Raw genomic sequence first — 21,717 nt, forward strand, 5'->3', positions numbered from 1 at the left:
GATGTCTGCTCACCATCCTCTTTCAAATGACACCCATATTGATGATGGTTCTCACTATTTTGTGGTAACCGAAAGTCGCCATCTTGAATTTCAAAATGGCGGTGAAAGTCAATTTTCGATGTCTGCTCACCATTCCCTTTCAAATGACACCCATATTGATGGTGGTTCTCACTAATTTGTGGTAACCGGAAGTCGCCATCTTGGATTTCAAAATGGCGGTGAAAGTCAATTTTCGATGTCTGCTCACCATTCCCTTTCAAATGACATCCATATTGATGGTGGTTCTCACTACTTTATGGGGACCTGGAAGTCGCCATCTTGGATTTCAAAATGGCGGCAATCGTCAATTTTCGATCCCTATTGACCTATACGGATCCTATATTACACGATTTCTAAGACATCGAAAAATTTAATAAAATTTAATTTCCCACAAGTCCGAATAAGAAAATTCTGATTCTTTTCTTAGCGCAAAAATGGGTTAATATTCTATACCAGTCTTGCCCTGAAAATTTTGTCGAACCATTTTTGCGCGAATTAATATTTGATCCACTTTTGCCTGAGGTGTGATGACTATACCATTTCTGATCTAACAGAATATTTTAACCCACTTTTGCTCTGAACAAAATTTTAACCCACTCTTACTCTCAGCCTCTCATCTAACCGTCAATCAAACCCGCGCCGTGGTGAATTTATCTGTACACGCACCTGACGCCACATACAATTTAAAGAGCAAGAGAGCGCGGTTTCCACGCACCAAGCCACCAAGAGAAAGAGCTTTCTGCTTTTTCTGTGGTGTGTCATCTTTATATCTTCCGCAAGAGGGTGACTTGACGTCATATTTTCGTAGCCAACATAAGAACTTTGCTTGTAACAAAATGAACGAAATTAATTTTAAATACGAACGAGGAGCACTTTAGTTTACATCAAATCAGTTAAAGTGTTCATTGTTTTCTTTTGTTTACTGCTACTATTGTTTGTTGATGACATTTTAAGCGAATTTGACGTTGTCAAACTGACCCCCATCGATCGGTGGAAAAACGATGTTGCCTATTGTCAAACTCTATATGTAGAGATAGGGATGCCAGTTACCTGATCTTCCGTGTATGCATGAAACTGGAACGCCAGTGCATCATTAGAATGAAATGCTACCAGCGCCTGGCGGCAGCCATTACCTACCACCGAGGGTTGCCACATATACAGATTATTCTGTGTTTTAACAGATTTTTGCGATAAATTCGTGACCAAGATTCTGTATATACAGATTACAGATTTTGCTCAAAATACAGATTTTACAGATTTTTGCAAAATATTTTAAATTTCCAAAATTGAATTTTAAAATAAATTATTAAATGTCAATTGCAAATAATACTTAAGAAACTATGTGCCTTTTCAATCATTGTTAGAAGTTGAACTAGAGCTTGTGCGACCATCTCTGGCTGCTACTTCGTTATCGATCTGGACTAGCTGAAGTTGCACAGGGAATTAGCAGATAGTTATGCTTGGGAGTAGCGAAACATCTTTCAATGTGCAACTCCTGGTAATCCTAAAGTGTTCATTGATCAATTTCGGCGCCGGCCAGGCCCGAACGTAGATCGTTGAAGGAAAGTGAAGGAATGTTAGTATGATACTTGCTTTTGCTAGAGTCCGTATATACCACTCATGGACCGGGGACCAATGGCTTTACTTCCCTTCCGAAGGAAGACGTGACCACAGATTTAAGTTGTTAGTTGTTCGGTTTCGGACCATGTCTTATCGATACTGTCAATTTTTTCACTTTCATTATGGCTTCATTATCTCCAACAAATAGAAACCTACTACCTGGTACAGCTACCTAAAATATCGAAAAGCGTTTTATTAAAAGAATCCACTTGCGTTTAAAATAAAATAAATACTGCATCTATTTTGCTTGTTGGGTCGGTTTTGTACCATTCTACTCTACGCTATTTTATATTTGAAAATACAATCATACACAAGAGTCGATTAAATTAATGGTTAAATGTCATCTCAGTAAACCTAACATTTATAATAGTTTTTCTAATATTTTACATGTGGTTATTGTTTATTGCACAATTCAAAATAATAAATAAGATGTAAATAAAATCGCTATTTTCCAGATTTCGAAAATTAATCTCAGTAAAAATTATATTGTGTTATCATTACGCGAAAACAAAAAAATACTTCATGGTTGTTTCGTTCTCAGCCAATAGAAATATTTGCTGGTCGTAGCAATTGTGCTCACGCTGCTATAATATTTCTTCGTCGACATTTTCTCATCAATTTGTTCAAACCTTTTTCAGTGTAAAAAGCCTAATTTTGTTAAAAGTCGCGAAGAATTTTTTCTATAATTTTGCCAGGAAAAGTTTAGGGGGGTTAGCGCCCTCTTCCTCTTATAGTCACGTGCCTGCTGTAACCAGACAATCAGATTATTAACGACATTGAAAACTATTTTCTTCTGAAGATGATATCAAATTGCATCGAAACGTTGGAAAAACAAAACCTGTTCTACTATTTTGAAAAGAATGACAAATCCGATAAAAAATTAACTGTGTTATTAGGATACGTCGTACTCGACATTTACAAATTAATCAAAAGGTTATACCACAAATAAACAGACCTAACACTCGAACATAATTATTCGTCAGCTTGAACGTGAAATCTGTTTTTAGTTTGGATAGTAACATGACTGTCTGTCACTAATAGGGTTCGCAGTACCGACCCATTTTCGCGAGAACCGGTACTACGGTACTGAAACCCCCAGTACCGGTAGTACCGGTAAAGTACCGGTACTCTAACATTTTTTTCAAAAGATTCGATAAACACTTTAAAGTAAAAATAAATCCTCAAACTGATGTCTCATTACTGCAGAAGGTATTTTTCGAATGCGCCACCTTCTTTTGTTTCGAGATCTAGGCCACTGCTTAGCGGTGCGACTTTCGTCGACTTCAACAGATGATAAATGTAAAAAATCCTATTATCAGCAGTAAATCGAAGCGAGAATGTAAATACGTGTACGTTGGTCGTATTTCCTCTCGGCATTATCGCTTTGCTGTAAATTGGTTTCGAGTTTTATGCAAACTAAGGCTCCTAATTTCCTGTAAACTATGGAGTTTTGCTGTCTTTTCCGATCACCAAATTATAAATCGCTTCATTCGAAGGAGTTCACCAACTCTAAAATTGTAAGCTACTAAATCGCTGTTCGTTCTTTTATAGGTAAAGAAATACAGACATGACTTAGGCCACAGCCTTATTACGCGCCACCCAGTGAATAATTGGGACCAATCAGAATGTCGCCCATAAAAAAAATCAAAACAAATTTTTACTCTTATGCTAGATGGGAACACTTTGAAATTTAATAGAAGATAGTTGAAATTTTATTTCGACCCAATAACCCAGTAGTGCAGGAATTTAAAAATATCGTTCAGTACAACGGGAGTTAGTAATATTTAACTTGTAGAATTATTATGATGGCTCCACCTCATTTCCCCACAAAGGCATAAGCTGAACGATTTATCTAAAAGATAATTAAATATAATTAACCCTCAAAAGGCAACCTAAAATTGTGACTTCAAGAAGCATCGCTACTAAGACGAAATGAAATCAGAAGCCTCTTTTTGTCATTTTATCATTGAGAGAATCGAAAGCCCGAAAACGTTCGATCATTTGTATTCAAAATTACAAGCTCATTGAAACTAGATAAAAAGATGAACGACCACTTTGTTTTCAGTAATGAGAGATGGCGTTTGGTTACGGATTTCTTACAATAATATTTTATTGCGTCTATCATCAATAGACGCAATAAAATATTATTGTAAGAAATCCGTGACCAAGTGCCATCTCTCAATATTAAAACTAGAGAACTGTAACTAGCCGGGCCTCTTGCCTTTTTGAGGGTTAAAAGCCACCTTGCAGACCGATATTTGAAAATGGATCCCGCTATAGAGTCAACATATTTTTCATAAAAAAATGTATGCTACCGAAAATATCAGTACTGGCTTTTGTTCAGTACCGGTACTACGGTACCAATAATGGTTCGCTATTCCCGAGATTTTCGGTGCCGGTATTACCGGTACCACAACCCTAGTCACTAATACACATCGATCAGAATGCAATAACAAGATAATAACAGAACGCAATTTTCGTAGTAATCTGTGTTATAAATCTGATCTCGTTAGTAGTTAAAATAACAGAAAATAATAACAAGTAACAGCGCGAGATATAGCTTTGAAATGTTTTTGTTGTGTGTTTCCGATCGGAATGCGTAACCACCACCCTTTTATTGGTTACCGGATACAGCCAATATGACCCAGGTACAAATAGAAACTCAACATTCCCATTTACCTACGGCAGCACCCACTTTCACAAACATGTACTGATGACGCGTGCGATAAGTCCACCTTAGTCAAACTCTTTCGTATGATTTGCGTCAGTGGAATGTCCTTGTACTCCCCATATAATCGACCCATAAATGACACCATTTTTGACGGATCGAGCATTAATAATAGTCGCGTCGCCCGTGACAAGCATTGCTGAGTATTCAGATTCCAAATCGTCCAGAAACGGCGTTCGCCGTTCCTACTTCCTTACGAGGAATCTTCCCAACAATCCGGCACAAGTAATGTTCCCCTTTTTTCTCTTGGAATCGCCGGCCGTCTCGAATACACGCGATGAAATGGTTTTAACACCTGCGATTGTGCGCAAATTCCAGAACAAAAAATGACTGACCGTGACTTGAATTAATGGGATAACGATTTGTCTGCTGTCGCGACGGAGATCATGTTGTATTCGGTGTGGCTGGGCGTCGGGGACCGACCATCATAGCCCGTCTGGAAACACTGAATGGATACGTGGGAATACTGTGTGTAATCGACCGTTGATGGTCGGTACAAACGCAAAAAAAAAAATCATGAAAATAAATTTACACACGCCTACGCTTGAGATTACGAGTGCAAAACCGTTGAAAGCTACCATTTTAATTTAATGTTTCAATTTAGCTGCTGTTTGCTCTCCCCGAGCGGAAAATTCTCTCAACTGTAAACTGATCATTTCCAGATAACTGTACTGACTCATCATCTCACCGTGTTGCCTTTTCAATGCCTCTCCACACATATGTGCAAAACGCGAGTTTGACTTTGAACAGGACCGGCCGATTGAAAAGTTTAATTACAAAGTGAAGCATTCACTCTCAAGTCTCAAGTCACTTGGCAGCAGGCAGCCAGGTTGGTTATTCCGCCATCGGAGGTTACAATGGAACCGCTCCCAGTAGTGTTGCGTCTTAGTATTTTTTTCTCTATTTACACTGGGTGAAAATTTACTCGGAATAATCACAGTCCATAGAGAACAGTTGCGCAAAGAGTGAAGTCCAAAAAAGCCTACCTATCGAGCACAATTGGAATCCATCTCTGATACCTCTGCAGCAAAGTTGGATTCTAATTGTGCTCGATAGGTAGACTTTTTTCGGCTTCACTTTCTGCACGCTCTTTGCGTACCTTTATACTAGGGCCTTTAGGAATAATATTTACAGACTCTCTAGGCCACGATGACGCAGACCCATCAGCACTGGCCTGACCACCGCCGATGCTGACCGGGCGGGCGCGGTAGTTGTTCGAACGATGTTTGTTTGTCTTCTGGGGCCAACTAATTTTGGAGAGCACTGCGAGCTCGGTGTGCCATTTTCAAAGAGAAACACGCCCCGGTCAGCAGCCCATAGTACACGCCAGTTGGCGATCGTTTCCGGAAGCAGTGCATCGAGCTAATAGGTTTAGTGACCATATTTTGCCACGCCACTGTATGGAAATGTTCCATTCCTGGGTAGCTGCGATTGGCAGCTCGTGGCGTAATAGAATCCCGGAAAGGAAAACAATTAAATGTATAACCTAAACAGTGGGTACTTCCTGGGATATCTTGAGACAACATCGTGTTTGCTGAGGCTTCATGTTGGTCATTTGTCAAACCAAATCGACGCTTGATGGAATTTATTCCGTGTTCGTCTTTTTTAGGACAGTTAATTATTTTTACCGGAGTTTTCGTCTTTTGCTATGGCATTACCAAAGAGTCTCCTCTTCCGTTACTTATTCGGCATACAGTTGAAGGTACTACAGTATGTTCCATAAAACAGGTTACAAAGAGTGAACTTCAGAGATTGTACTATTAAGTGATATAAACAAAACAGTGGCGAAGAGTTTATATTCAACCTTCGGTAACAAAAAATGCAAGTCACGCGCAGTGAAGAATAATAGAGAATACTTGCGAAATATATTAAACTATTTCTGAAAGAAAACTTTTAAAATAAGTTTTTCTGATGTTACTGTATATGATAAATGACTCCTGTTTTTTTATAAATAATAAAATTCACATTTCGTCCAAAGCATGAGATTCTGAAACTTAAAATACAGTTTTTAAGAAAGGTTGATTTAAGAAAATTTCGTAAGTATCGTTTTATAGCTCGTTCTGATGCAAGTATGTTGCATTCATACCTTCAAGAAAGTTGTTGCAAATGACATTTCAACAACTTTGATAAAGATACGAAGTCTTTTATTATTTTTTAAAGAGGCAATCTTCCATAATTACTTCGAGGAAAATTATTTACCAAAATTATTATTATTATTATTATATTCGCTATTTTCTGTTGAAAACCTTTAAACGGATCTGGAATTATGTCATTTTAACGGAAAGAAAAGTTTTCGAACAATTATTCCACTTCAAAAATGATTATTCTTTAAAGTTTAAAGTAATATAAAAGAAAGTTATATATGGAAATTTAAAAGCTGTTCTATATTGATTGTATTCTGGTTTGTAGATTTGTTTATCAATTTTCATGAAAACTTCCACCAAACTGAATTTCCTGCTACGCTACTGTAGGATACAAATGAAGTTAATTTAAATATTTGAATTAGATGTCTGCTACAAAACACATCGCTTTGCAAAGTTGCGCAAAATGTTTTTGGTGAGATATAACACAAATGAAAAATAAACTCTCCTGAAATAAAGTTTATTGCGAAACAAAAACCATTCCAAGAAGCTACTGCAAGGTCAATTCAACCGCTTCGAAATGAGAAGAGCACTCCGAACACTTATTAGATATCTTCGCGGAAAACTGAAATTGAAATATGTACTTGAAACTAACCAGATCACCAGCAGCAAGCCGAAGCAAGCAATTCTAAAAAAACCCACACTTGGCTACTGTTTTCCAGGATGCATTTCAAAGGCATCCGGCAAGTTTTAGTGCCATCGTTGATCGTAGCTACTTGTAGTCTACTTTCAGATGTAAACACACTCCTGTCTCATAATGATATACGAAACGTTATAAGTGCTTCGGGGAGGAAAGTGTTTGGAGTGTTGTTTGTTTGGAGACTCCATGGAATGGCAATGTTGAGATATTCGCTTCGAGACGATTACACAAATTTCCAACAAAGAGTATTGGTATTTCCAAGAACATCACGAGATGTTTGATATAATTAGCGATCGATTTCGCTGAGTAAGAATTGGAACCTTGGATATGACAATTCTGTAACACAATTTCCAAATATCACTATGGTAAGTGAGTTATAGCTTACATATATGCGAAGAAAAACAAAGTATTGAATGTATAGGTGAAACAGTAATTTTTTGTATGATGGCGCAAACAATATCACGCATACGGTAATCATCCCGCAAGATCCAAAACGTTGTTAGCAATTTATGCATTGTGTTACCGCAAGTGCCGAAAATAATTGTTTGTTTGGGGATGTATGCATGCATGTCATTGTCAAACTTCATATGCTGGAATATGCCAGCGAGCTCATCGTGGTCAAGAGCAATGATTACAAATTTCGAAATACGACAGTATATACTGTACTTAAACGTTATCTGGAAATATTCTGGTTGCAGTTGAAAATCGAAGAATTGACTTGCGCCTTTCGTTTTTTCCCTATTTGAATGGTGGGCAACTAAAGCGCACCTTGTGTACATGTTGAAGAATCAACTTGCGCATCATCTACACTAGTTGCGCTTTAGTTTTTGAAAATAGGAGAAAAATCGAATGGCGCAAGTTCACTACTTCGATTTTCAACTGCAACCATAATACTAATATTGAATCGAAAGGAAACAAAGTAACACAACGTAAAGAAGAATTCTCGCATAATTGTCGGAATTGTCCTATGTGCAAATGAGAGAGTCTCTTTGATAATTTTTTCTTTCGATTATTACGGCGACGCCATATTTTTTTTTCCTATAATGTTCCAGTACATATCGGAAGACTGATTTCTACTAACTTACTATGCAAAGAGTTAAGCGATAAACGTAAATACGTTCGAAGAATCAGCGAAACATAATGTAAACAAAAGGGCTCTTATTTGTACATAGGATCTTTTGAATGGGTTTATTACTTAATAAAAAAGAAGTTAAAACAGAAACAATGATCGAACATATCAATCATTCAGTATTTAGTATTTCCTTCTTTTGTCATCCAGCAGGGCAAATGAGGAGGCTACGTGTACACCAAGTTTTAGTTATCGGTGATGGCGAACGTAGCGCCGGCTAGTGACAAGTTACTATTACCGATAGCATTTCAAAGCGAATGTTTCGCATGACCACCTCGACGGTATCTGGCTTTATTACCAGAACGTACGCAGTTTGCGAAAAAAATTGATGCTACTTTTCTTAGTCTTACAGTACGAGATTATAACTTCGATGTCATTATTATAACAGAAATTGGTCTAGATGATCGGATCGAGTCTATTCAACTTTTCGGTAGTTCCCCATAATGTATTTCGTTGCGATAAGAATAAAAACAATAGTGCAAATCCACCTGAAACAAGTTTGCGTCTTAGCATCCATCAATGGACGTGAGCTGTTTCGTTGTGTACTATATATATATATATATATATATATATATATATATATATATATATATATATATATATATATATATATATATATATATATATATATATATATATATATATATATATATATATATATATATATATATATATATATATATATATATATATATATATATATATATATATATATATATATATATATTGCGTAATTGAATCACATATTGCATCAGTGCGTGAGCTTTGTGACAAGGGATTAATTGAGATTACAATCAATCACGCTTGTGTTGGTTATCGCATGCCAAGGTCATTCAAGTTGAACTTGTTGCCCAGTTATCGCCGGCCACTTCCACCCTGATAGAGGGAATGGATTTTTATAGTCTTAACCAGTTTAATATAACTTAAACCGGTTTTCTGCTCGATGGAGCACAAAATTTCGGTCGAGAAGTCAGCGTCCTCTCTTCTGCCCAATGCAATTGCCTAGATGACCGGTAATGTCGGTAGCTGTCCCAGCAAACCCTGTGCCAACTGAATTATGGCAGAGCTGTGTGGCTATTTACACACCTAGGAAATACCGATGCAGATGCAATGACTGTAAACTTCCGCAGACTGGTTACAAAATAATCTTCCAGTAAAACGACAGTCTGGTTTCCCAGTATAGAGTATATCAACGCTGCGAGCCCTTCACCGAAAACCGAAATGCATGCCAACGCAAACTTCTCCGCAAACGATCGCTTTCACGGTGCCCGTGAAACATACCGGAATCTCAGCGCTATCCTGTATAGGTCATATGTACAACTAGTTTAAGTAGGCTTACGAAGTAACCCCAAAGAATTTTGGAACTTTGTAACTTGTAAAAGGAAAAATACCAGCGTTCCCTCCAACCTCGATGAAAAGGCAGCGCCATCCACTGCAACAGCTTGTGAATTGCTTGACAATCCTTTCGCTTTCGGTATTGCTCCTTGTACCGCCTCTGACCAGGAAACCGATATCGTTTCACCCGACATGGTAATTGCAGCTACAAGCTAAAAAGCTCTTTCTGCCCTGGACGGGATGGGATTCCGGACGCCTGACAGGTTAGAGCGAAAACAATCCAGTGCGGAAATTTTCAGGCATATTGAAGAAGATTAGATTCCCCGCGTAGTTTAGATTTGTTTTGTTGCTCAGCTAGCTTCAAAATGAGAAAGCATTAGAAAGTTGCATACTTGTTTTCTAAGGATGTGAACCATTTGGCGATTTTTTTCATCTTTTAGTTAAAATTTTACAGTTCGAAAATTCTTTTCTCTCGAATGGTAAAATTTAACGGAGAGAGCGAACCATTCCAAAAGTTGACATTTAGATGGTTATGAAGAATTGACAGTTGTCATAACCATAAGTTGATTGAGGTGAGAACATTTGTCGATATTTTAAAACTAGAATTTTTCTTATTACATTAAGTATGGCAATCATAGCCTCGAAACGTAAACATCCACATCATGAAATAATCCAAACAAATCTTGACGCAACACATTATCGATACCATCTTTATCCCTTCATTTTGTTTTGAAAAATATTGACAACCTCATTTAGGTATAGAAAATGTTTCCACCTTTTTATTCTGCACTACCACTTTATAACTACAGAGCTGTCGAATAAGAACTATCGCTCGGTCAATTTTAACCATGCTCCAGAGCAGGGTTGTTTTGCAAATAGCTTTCGAAGTGTCAGATTTTAACCAACATTTAAAAATTTCGCCAAATGGTTCACAGCCTAAAACGAAAAAGATACCGACGCGGGTGAATGAAAAGAGATATCCAGCCAGCTCGTGACAAGCAAAAAAACCTTTTCCAAGCATATCGGGCCGTCGATTACCTTTGCGGGGTTGTTATAATTGTGTACCATACTGAAAAGTGAAAAAATACGGCGTCATTTCTGGTGGAAAATTGGCTGGTTCCCAGTCAAGAAACGACCACTATTCATGTAGAAAAAAGTATTGCTTATTGCTTTGAAAGTTGGATTTTTGAAGCACTTCGCTATCACACTTTTTTCACGGTTGCCAAATGAAATGATATGCAATCGACAAAAAATTAACTTTTTCCATCAAATTTATTGTAAAAACCGGGATACTGGCAGCCATGCTAACCTTCCAGCTACTAAAAGTAAGAAGAAGTTTGTTTTTGACACTTTTCTATGTCAATAATTTGTCAGGTCGAAGGAGTTGCACTTTTAATCACACTTTTGATTCATCACACTTTCATACTGTGCAGTTCGATTTAACTAACGATTTGGTAGAAACTGTGCAATACAAGGTAACCTTACGGATGCTATGATTGTTTATTTAAAAAAATTATGTAGGGGTGACCGAGGCTGGTTGGCCGAAGGAGCAGGTTGGCCGAGTGCCTTTTATAAAAAGGCTATTATGCGCAGTAGTGACATCTATAGTGATTTTGGTGAGGTATTAGGTCACCAATATACCGGCGTAATTTCAGGTGTTTTGGTGGTGTCGTTTGTACAGGAGTACGTTTATTCTTTTTTCGGCACTGGTGAGTAAATTTCCGTTTCTGAAAAATAATATGTGTAACGCGAATCAATTTACATCCGGTTTCAAATAACTTGGTACTGCTGGAAAGAGTCTTCAAAACCCAACAAAATGGTATAACGGTTACCAGTGTAACCTTATATTTGTTTGTGTAAATCGTGATTGTTCTCGAAAATATACATTGGGGTAGGTTGGCCGAATTCTGTGCGGGGCTGGTTGGCCGAGTTGTAAATTTAGATTAGAGTAATGTGCACTTTGATATTTGCGAAATGCCAACCTTTTTCAAAGCAAAATTTGATATTATGCTAATATTGATGATTATAAGGAAAAATATACAAAAGAAATAAGTAATAAAAATAATTTAAAATTATTACGAAATAGAAATAAGAGATTAGAAACATTAAAAATCGGAAGTTGTTTATAAAAAAGTTGATTCCGATATTTTATGAATTAAATGCCAAGTTGGTTTCAGAGTCTTTGGCGTGGACCCCTTTAATCCTGAATTTTTCCTCCTGAGGAGTTTCTGGCAGGATTTGTCATAGATCGACCCAACCCCGAACAAAGCATTAGCATAGAATATGCTGCAGATGTAAGCCTCTCTGAAGAAGTCATACCTCTTCCCGAGGTGAGTGCACGATCTGATTCGACGAAGTGTGCAAGGTCGTAAACGCCGATCGACTTAAATTTTGACCGATTCCCCAATAAAAGCTCTATTAGAGGAGCAAAAACATGAAATCAAAGTAACCGTACACTGGCGAGAGCTGGTAAAAAGTTCACTAAAGCTGCCAAAATTAAGTCCAAAAAGGTTAAAAACACTAAAAAGTGAAGAGTGGATTTTATTTTCCTTACCTATATACGAAAAAACGATGTTTTTTTTCTAAATAAAAGATTTCCACTGATACATTTGACGTGTTTAACTTATTTTACCAAATTCGGCCAACCTACCCCAGCCATGGGGTTGATTGGCTGATTTTTCTTTCCGCATTTGTTTGCTAATAACTTTTTCCCTGATTTTTTTCATTAATGAAAAAATTACATATGTACTCAAGAGTTGTATCTTCATGACAGCACAAAGCGGTTTTCAAGTCTAACCAGAATGAGTCCTTTTTTAGATTATTTTTTTCTGTTTTTTTTAGAATAGAAGAATGTAAAGTATTGGGGATACAAACTAAATTTTGGAGTTCACTGTATGTATATTGATGGGTAGAAAAATTCGATCGCGATTTATTTATTTGGCAAGGTATTTGCAGTTGCGGGTGGAAAACGGAGGTTTTTATCACTAGAGCTCCTATGAATGGACAACTTCACATGGACAAGTGTTCCCATATAATATGAACTTACCATTCATTCAATGCAATGATTTGCTGGCTGCCATAACAGCAAGGATGTGATAGAATGAAATAACTGGTCTTATCAGGGAGAGTGCCGCGCAATTCAATATATTCACAAAAATAACCTAAAAATTGTGAAATATTCATGTTTCAACGCAATGAATACCCGAATCGGTTGCCCCAATTATCGCCCTGGCATTTGAACCAATGCACAGAGGAGTAACTGGGGTCAAATCCTGGCCGAAATTATTTGTTGCTGCTATTGCTTTTATTATGCCTTAATAAGAACAAAAAATAGACAATAACTAGTTTTTGGAACAATTTGGCATCTACCCACTTACCAGTGCAAGGTCAATTTTCTATATCCTTTCGAATACTAGTAATTTCGACGTAATCTTTGCGAATACATTTATTTTTACAGTTGCAAAAACAGTTGATCAGTAGAAAAGGGGGGAGAAAATGGACGCCTGCGCATATTTTCATATTCATTTTAAAAATCATAGTATTTGACCCTGCAGCATTTCGGTGTACCTCAAATTACTAAAAATTTCAATATTTTCAAATCGCTTGGAATTAGTAGATCGAACAAGATCGGAGTTCGAATGTTTTTCGGATAGCTGGAATCTGGTTTTGTAATACTGCTTCAGCAACTTTGCCGGATCTCGCCGTATAATGTAACTTTTTTATCATTCAAGTTTGGAGTTAAATGTTTAAAAAACGTATATTTTAAAGTTGGTGCAATGCACAGTAACACTACTATTTTCAGTCGGTTTTAGCCTAAAGTTATACAAATGGCTGTGTTCAACTACATTTGTAATAATATTGTCTTACTTAATACAGTCATCATCACTAGAAAGTGATATTGCTGGATATATAATAAAAATGATTAAAAAACCCCTTAAAATATCACCAATTTTCATCCATGAAAAAAATCTTTAACAATTTTTGACATACTCCTAATTTTGCCACGTTACTCAGCAGGTTTTCAAGTATATAAAAAAATATAACGAAGGAGAAAATCGAAAAAAAATATTTTGGTTGTTGGCCAGAAATTTGTTCTAGTTACTCCTCTGTGCAATGCGTTGAACAAAAAAGCAGACGCGGCTTCAACCAATGGCTTCAAATGAGAAGAGTGATACTAGAAACAAGAAAATAAACTCCTCACACTATAATGTTGATTTTATTGAAAAAACGAGCCACCGATTTTTCCAGAAGTACATCCCGTTTGTTTTTTTTAATTGAAAAGCATAAAATAAGAAAATATTTTATATTAGACATTTAATAACCTTTGTGATTATTTCTTCTGATCACGTTAAGTTATATGAACGTAAGTCAGCCGTATTTTGTCACATCTCACGTGTTCCAACTTTGATGACGTATCATTAAATTCTGATGGAATTTGAACCACAATAATTGAAAACTGAACCACAATAAATGAAAACAAGCGAGTAAGTTCTAAATGGAACAGACTTTGCATCTGAAACAGTGCGAATGTGGGATTTTTTTTTCCAACGGTGAAATATTTCTGTGACAATGTAAACAATTTCCTATTAGAAGAACGACCTCATCCGATGCGTAAGCAGGAAGGTATAAGAGTAAGCCAAAGTCGATACATTTGTTCGACTTTTTAAATTCGCCCACTCTTCTTTGTTATATTTTACTGTCTGGTGAACTTTTTTATGGTAGGGTGAGGTGCCTATTTTCAATACAGTAGCAAAAATAGCGAGATAATTGTGAAATACCATGTGAGCTAATGCGTTGAGCAAAGCTAGCAGATGCTACTCTAACCAACAGGTTCTAAATGGTGGAGTGACAAAAAGAAAATGTTCAAAATGGTCACAACACCCTATCAGTTACTTTTGTCTTCGACATCCTAACGATCAGTACCACTTCGGTAGGAGTTACTGTACATCACTAGACACCCGGCCCAGATGGAAGACATATGTCGGGACGTCAGTTGCTTTCAGTTATTTTCAGAGGATCGATCCTCACTGCCCGTTAAAGGAAGAATTTTTTGATTCTCGCTCTAAAGAATATGACATGTTAGACAGTGAATCTCATCCCTAGTACAGAACAATCCTACTTTTATTTCGTGTAAAAACAAATGCGGTTAATTAATATAAACCGTACTGGGAATCTTTTGTAAAATTCACATATCGATATTTCAGCTATACGCCATCAGGATGCGAGCTCGATGGAGTTTTATCAACGTGAGATAATCAAACTTGTTTACGTCAATTTTTGTTTCTTACAAAATGGTTCTTATGGAGTAGTAAATCCAGTAGTAGCCAGATTATCTTGAGATTTAAAACACAATACAAAACAAATATGTTGACAACATCAAGCAATTGATTACCACGAATTCTTCACGTGACAAATGAATGCATATTTCAAGTCACGCGAATAAAACACTGCACAGTGCTATTCGAAATCTTTAGCTTGTCAAAAAAATATGTAACCTTGATATGCTTAGGAGGTTTTAAAAAATTCGGATCTGCCGTGTAAGGCACAAACCAAATATAACATTCACTCAAATTACGAATTCCTTCGTCGCCATACCTCGCAGGAAAAAACAGGCATCTCGCGACAGTTTTTTCTTTTTTCGACAATGCGACCAGATTTCTAAACATATGTCATCACACCACGCCGGCATCCGCACGCAACAAGCCGTTGACATCCCGGGGCCTGTTTTTCGCGCATTCTTCCTGTCCGAAATTAGTGCAACACTGCATCGTTGTTTTGTGGTTTTATTATCGCCGAAGATGACGCGACAAACCGTCGCTCGCCGTAGCCTTGTCCGCATCTTCTCGGAACATACATACCAACATACTGCGGAGAGATGATCCGCGATAATTAGCTTTCGAAAGATCTACTCTGGGCCGTGTTTGGGCTTGGACATTTAATCACGACCTGTCATGGTGGGGAGGTTTGTGTCGTGTCCGTAATGACGGAAGATTACGTGACATAACCACGTGGATAGGTACAAAAAGGTGAACGTGAAACACTGACAGATACGGTGAACATCAGCTACAGGCACTCTCGATCAGCAGCGGCGCAGCATTGCGGTGACTCGTGAAATCGTTCGAGGTGAAGACATCGGACAAACTGGGCAACATTTCTTTGCATATAACTGATCTAGAGTTGCTTACGTGTCTTCTCTTGATTACATTTGCAACGAAAAATGCTGAAAACAAGCTAAACCATTAAACTGAAAAGGTTATGTGGAAATAATACCTCGGTCTTTTTATTTATTACCTTATATTGACTTATTAACTTTTCAAGTCTCGAATTTTTGTACATAGTTTCATTAAAATATGATGCCAGGAATAGCTTCCTTGTTGAAAGGTGACCGATGCAGGGTGTGTTGCTTGTCAAAATCCACTGAATCAAAGTGTTGAAATTAAGTGACTTGACTATTGAAAATAAACATTTAATATGCTTTCCACAACTCTGACTTGAATGCAATCCTTTGATTAGTTTTTGAAAAGAAAAGGTGATTCAGAATAACGCATTAGCCAATTTAGATGAGTATGACACAAAGAATCGCTTGACTCTTCACCAGTAAAAAGCCCGCAAATCGGAGGGAAGGACTCTTAGTGATCATTGGAATCGTTGCATCAGTCTGAACACTAAGAACATCGCAAAATCCACAGCATCCCATACGCAAATGACAGAATTGAGCAAATGTCATTTTTCTGATTGTGATACAAGCTCGGTGCCGAGTTATGTTAGGACATTCTGCTTGTGTTTGTAAGTCCATTCCGAACATAACTTTGCTGTCCAACCATTTGTTTAAATGCCATCATTTAGCTAAACCGCCACCCTGACTAAAAAGATGTATTTAGAAAAAACTAACCTCATGTGTTAGGATCTCAACCAAAAAACATTAGTCTATTATTCAACATAAATAAAATTTATTCACATAAAAACCTGTAGCTTGTCCGCTTTCGCCGTACATCACTCAGCGTCATCATTTTATCCCTCTAATCAACCGAGAACTTATTATCTGAACACCGCAAAATCGTTTCTGGCGTCGGTCGTGCTGCCGGTGAGTGGTGTTCGTCAACATGTATTTATCATTTTGGCAACTTTCCACCCCCGCATTTCGCACATCGTACCTAATCGACGACGTGGACACGAGCATGGTGACAACGGCGACGACGTCAACAACGACAGTCAAGATGTAGAAGTAGAAAGGCTTGCAAAATCAGTTATGGTGAACGGGTCCGCGGATCGAAGCATAAAATAGACAACCAATCGAAACGAAGATGGGGAAAATTTGACTAACGACTTAACCTGCAAAATGTAATTATTTGCATCTCCAACCAAGTCGAACAAAATGTGAAACCATCAGTTTTTGTTTTCTTCTAAACTGTTCGTTCGAAAAAAAAATGGACAACCGAACTCACACATAGATAAATGCGGACACCTTTCATAGTACATACACCGTGGGCAGAGGTCAGTCAGCCGTTGAAGCAAGTAGATAGTTGAGTGGTTCCATTTGTTCTTGGCTATCCTATTTATTGAAACAAGCAAAACGAAATGAAAATAATAGCGGAAGATGTATACACCATTCAAAAAGAATGTCGCACAACGTCACCACCATACTAAACCTGTTAATTCAGCGGAAAGATGTATGGTCCAATATCGTGGTGAGATAAACGTGCTGGAACTATACGCTATGAACACAGACTTTGATTTTACAGTGCCTGTAGATGATATTAATTATCAGGTTTTACTACTTTAAAAGTAACTAGAGGAGATATAAGACTCGATATAATAATAGTAAAGGCCCGAGAAGGGTTTAAATTCGATTTAAACAACAATGCACGCATACGGTTCACAAGAAAATGTTCTTCAAAATTCACTCATTCAATCGATCGTTTTCAAACTTTCAGGGAGTAACATGAAACATATTATGATACTTTTCTCATGCTGATTTTAATCAATTTCAAGTTTTTGTGTGGGAATCCTTTTCATCCTAATATTTACTTTGGATTCTACTTCCTCAGGATGCTCCTGGAGTGCCTGCTTCATGATGATCCAGTATTACTCAATTGGGTCATTAACCCATAAGATGCTTTTGTCTTTTTTCGATGCAGCATATTGTCAAAATAGTTAGTCACATTTTAGTGCGCCATATCGGAATCGCCATTTTTATTTTTATTTTTGATATATATTAACTCTAATTCGTGATAATAAATCACAAAACCTTTTTTCTAGATTTTGGCTGAAATACCACTTATTTTTCGTGGTGGTCCACCATATTGGATCGGCTATTTTGAATTATGAAAAAACGGACTTTAGATTAGTAATTAGCGATATCCCAAACCCACATTCCATGTAATTGTTACAAAATATTGACGTTATACCACGAATATTTCATCGAAAGTGTTCTCAAATGCGTTTAGTTATCTTAAAACATGAGTTTTCAAAACTGCGTTCAATTTGAAACGGTTCAATTTGAAGACTTCATCTTTTGCTCTCTCCAAAAAAACTTTTTCATCGGTGGAATGATCAATAAAATCTACAAATTCTTTGTATTTACTAATTTTAGTTAAGTCAAGTGGAAAAAGGGATCTCAAGGTATGAGATCGCACCATTATGTGAAATTTGAAGTTTTTACCTGTTCTTAGGTCATTCCTCCAATAATAAATTTACTTTAAGTTTACTTTAGAGCATAATTATTAGTTTTGTGTTTCAGATCGATCCTGAAGCAGCAGGCTGTATGCAGGTTTTGGAATTCCACACGCACCTAACCTTAGCCAGAACGCCACTATGGGCGCCATTTTGTTTTTGGCCTTGAAAAAAAATTGTAAATGAAGACGAAAATATAAGCTTTTTGAATCCTAAAACTGTTTTCTTCTATTTGTTTTATTGGATCACAAAAATCCAAAGGTAACTTACTTTTTGGTCATTTGAATTTAGCGCTTAAATTAACTGTCATGGAAGACCGATAGTGCCAAACGAGGACGTGTTTATATTATCATAGAAAACCAATTAAACATACTGAAGTTTCATCCGAAATACTTTGCTGAAGACACTGACCCTCTAGGATACATTATCAGGACGCTTATTATGTGGTTTTAATACCGCCACATTTGTTAGGAACATTGTTTGCACGAAAAGTCATAATGGAAAGTCATATTAAAAAAAGAATGTTTAAGGGGGTTGCCATAGAAAACGCATTAAAAATCGATAACCTTTAGTCCTACAAAATCAAATTCTTCTACAAAATTATTCATTACGAGCTTCTCTAAAACTTTTTCGAAGACACTAACTTTCAACCTCTTCAGTATGAAAAGTTAATTTTTAAGTTAGATCATAGTAAGCCATGCCTAATTTTAATTTTTATGCGATTGTGGGGAATATTATACGAATAATTCCTCCAAAGACACCCTGTGACTATGGTTTCGATGGTTTGGCCTCCAGTGAATTAAGTTCACGTTTTTGGTGTTTCCGACCACTGTGGTGTGGTATCCGGCGGATTTAGGAATCTCAACCAAGAATTGATCCACTGGGCAGGGATGCCACAATGAAATCTGTATTTCGGTCAAAAAATCTTTTTACCGTCCATGATGAATAAAACAGGAAAAAAATCTGTAAATATCTGATAAATGTCCAAAAAATCACAATATTTCCAAAAATCTGAAAATTTTTCATCAAAATGACCAAAATCTGTCATCTGTGAAAAAGTATCTGTGATCAAAAATTGTAAAAAAAATATCTGTAACATTACAGAAAAATTTGTGAATATGGTAACCCTTCTACTGGGTCCCTGCTCCCATGTCGCAAGAGGCAACTGAAACCAGGGGTCCTCAAGTCAAGGTGTTTCTCCGTGCCGAGGACTGATTGGCTGGCAGGACTAAAATTTGCCAATCGCGCATGGAGTGTCGTGGATCTTACTCTTGCTGTGTTGCGCGAATCTCTGACACAGTGGGCGTTTGTTTCTTCGTAAATCGTGGGATTCAAATGATGGTTATGTATCTAATACCCATTTCGGGGCTCACAATAGGCGAAGTATAAAAAAAAACTTCTATGTTGGAAAGCTTAACCCTGTCTTCGTAGCTTTCAACAAAAATGGTATGACAAATCTATGTTAAATGCCTCGTATAGTTGTGAATAGTGCTCTTGACGCAACTCTTATATCCGACCTCACCACTCGCGATATTTGTGCTGCCACGGTCAATATGACTGTTGATAATATAAACCAGAAATATTGAACCATTACCTTCTGATGATTTCAAAAGGGTTGTATCATACTGTGGCAGAAATGGGTTTCCCCTAATCGGAAGTGATGCAAATACCCACCACATAACTTGAGGCAGCTCAGAAATCAAAGAAATCTTCGCGTGTGTCATACAATCGGCACTTCAACAGGGAATCTGCGGTAAAAGAATCTATTTTTACTTTAACAGTCAGGCTGCTCTAAACGCACTTAGTTCGGCAGATTTGAGATCGAAATTAGTCGTGTCGATCTCAAATCGAAGAACTTTGCATTTCAAAAGCTGTCTACCTTTTATGGGTACCCGGTCATTCCGGTGTGGCGAAACGTGCAAATATTAAATCATTCCGTTTAGTACAATGGGAATCATTAACGTTCCACGCTACCTTGCTTCCGAAATATTGGAACGTAGCCCCAACGGGTGAACGGGTATACATTAGGGTGGGGCAAAATGATCGTTTTTTCAGCACAGCACTTTTTTGGTTCCTTTTGGGGTCCCAAACAACTGTGCAAAATTTGGGGTCGATTGGTGTTGACCCGGCGTAGCGCATTGCGTTTGAAATTTGTATGGAGATTAGTATGGGAAAATTTACATTTTTGCATTTTTAATTCTACAGACTACAATTCTTCCTGTAGTATGCCAAAAAATAGATAGAAGTGTAGTCCAGGATATGCTGAACAACTTTGCCGAAGGATGTATGGTGTTAGAATGTCTCTAAGCCAAGTTATAGCTGTTCAAAGTTCAATACATCGAATTAAATGCCAAAAATCATTTATTTTGCCAACACTGCGGGTGTACCAATGGAATTTCATATAGAATTCCAAAATAACATTATTTATTTTAGATTTACCACATTGGTATGTTTGGATGAATTATTCAAAAGCCTTAGCTCAATTTCATGAGCTAGTTGAGCAATAGGGCGTAATGAGGGGTGATGGGGGGGGGAGGGGCTTTAATATGTAGAAATGAGAACTGAAGTGTTGTCGAGTTGGAATGTTCAGATGAATTATTTCAAAACATTTACACATTGTCCTACGCATAATAGAAACGATGAAATAAAACATATTGTATCCATTTGCCTTGACTTTTATCAATAGAAGTTATGTTACAGACTGAATCAAATGATGTCGAGTTGATATGTCAGAGGATTATATTTCGGTATAATACGCATGATTTGATTGCATGCTCATTTCTATGCTGTTCGATCACGAGGCGTGAAGCTAATTTCGGGATTTCAACATGAAATCTACCAGATCCCTACATCAATTTTTGCTTCAGGTGATCGAGCAGCATCGAAATGAGCATCCCATCAAATCATAGTGCGTATTAAACTGAAATATAATCAATGCAATCCTCTGACATATCAACTCGACATCAATTGATTCAGTCTGTAACGTAACTTCTATTGATAAAAGTCAAGGCAAAAGGATACAGTATGTTTTATTTCAACGTTACTATTATGCGTAGGATATTGTGTAAATGTTTTGAAATAATTCGTCTGAACATTCCAACTCGACAACATTTCAGTTCGAATTTTTACATATTCAAATCCCCCCCCCCATCACCCCTCACTACGCCCTATTGCTCAACTACCTACGCTCATGAAATTGAGCTAAGGCTTTTGAATAATTCATCCAAACATACCAATGCACAGTGGTTCCATTCCTTAAGAGAGGCGGTCATAAATATATTTAATGCAAATTTTGATACAAAACTGCCTTTCTATAGTAAATTTGGGTCGCAGAATTCAAATTTCGCAATAAAAAATCGGTTATATCCACCTAACAGTGTAATACGGCTTTTCTTATTACATTCACATTTAC

General features: G+C 37.1%; 1 protein-coding gene across 2 annotated transcripts in view; it reads right to left on the reverse strand.

Moving 5' to 3' along the window:
• The window catches only part of LOC131677490 (fibroblast growth factor receptor homolog 1-like), a 124,821-nt gene that overhangs the window by 58,987 nt on the left and 44,117 nt on the right, over nt 1-21,717 (reverse strand). The window lies entirely within an intron of this gene.

This window comes from Topomyia yanbarensis, chromosome 1 (genome assembly GCF_030247195.1).
Source record: "Topomyia yanbarensis strain Yona2022 chromosome 1, ASM3024719v1, whole genome shotgun sequence".
Taxonomy (NCBI): Eukaryota; Metazoa; Arthropoda; class Insecta; order Diptera; family Culicidae; genus Topomyia; species Topomyia yanbarensis.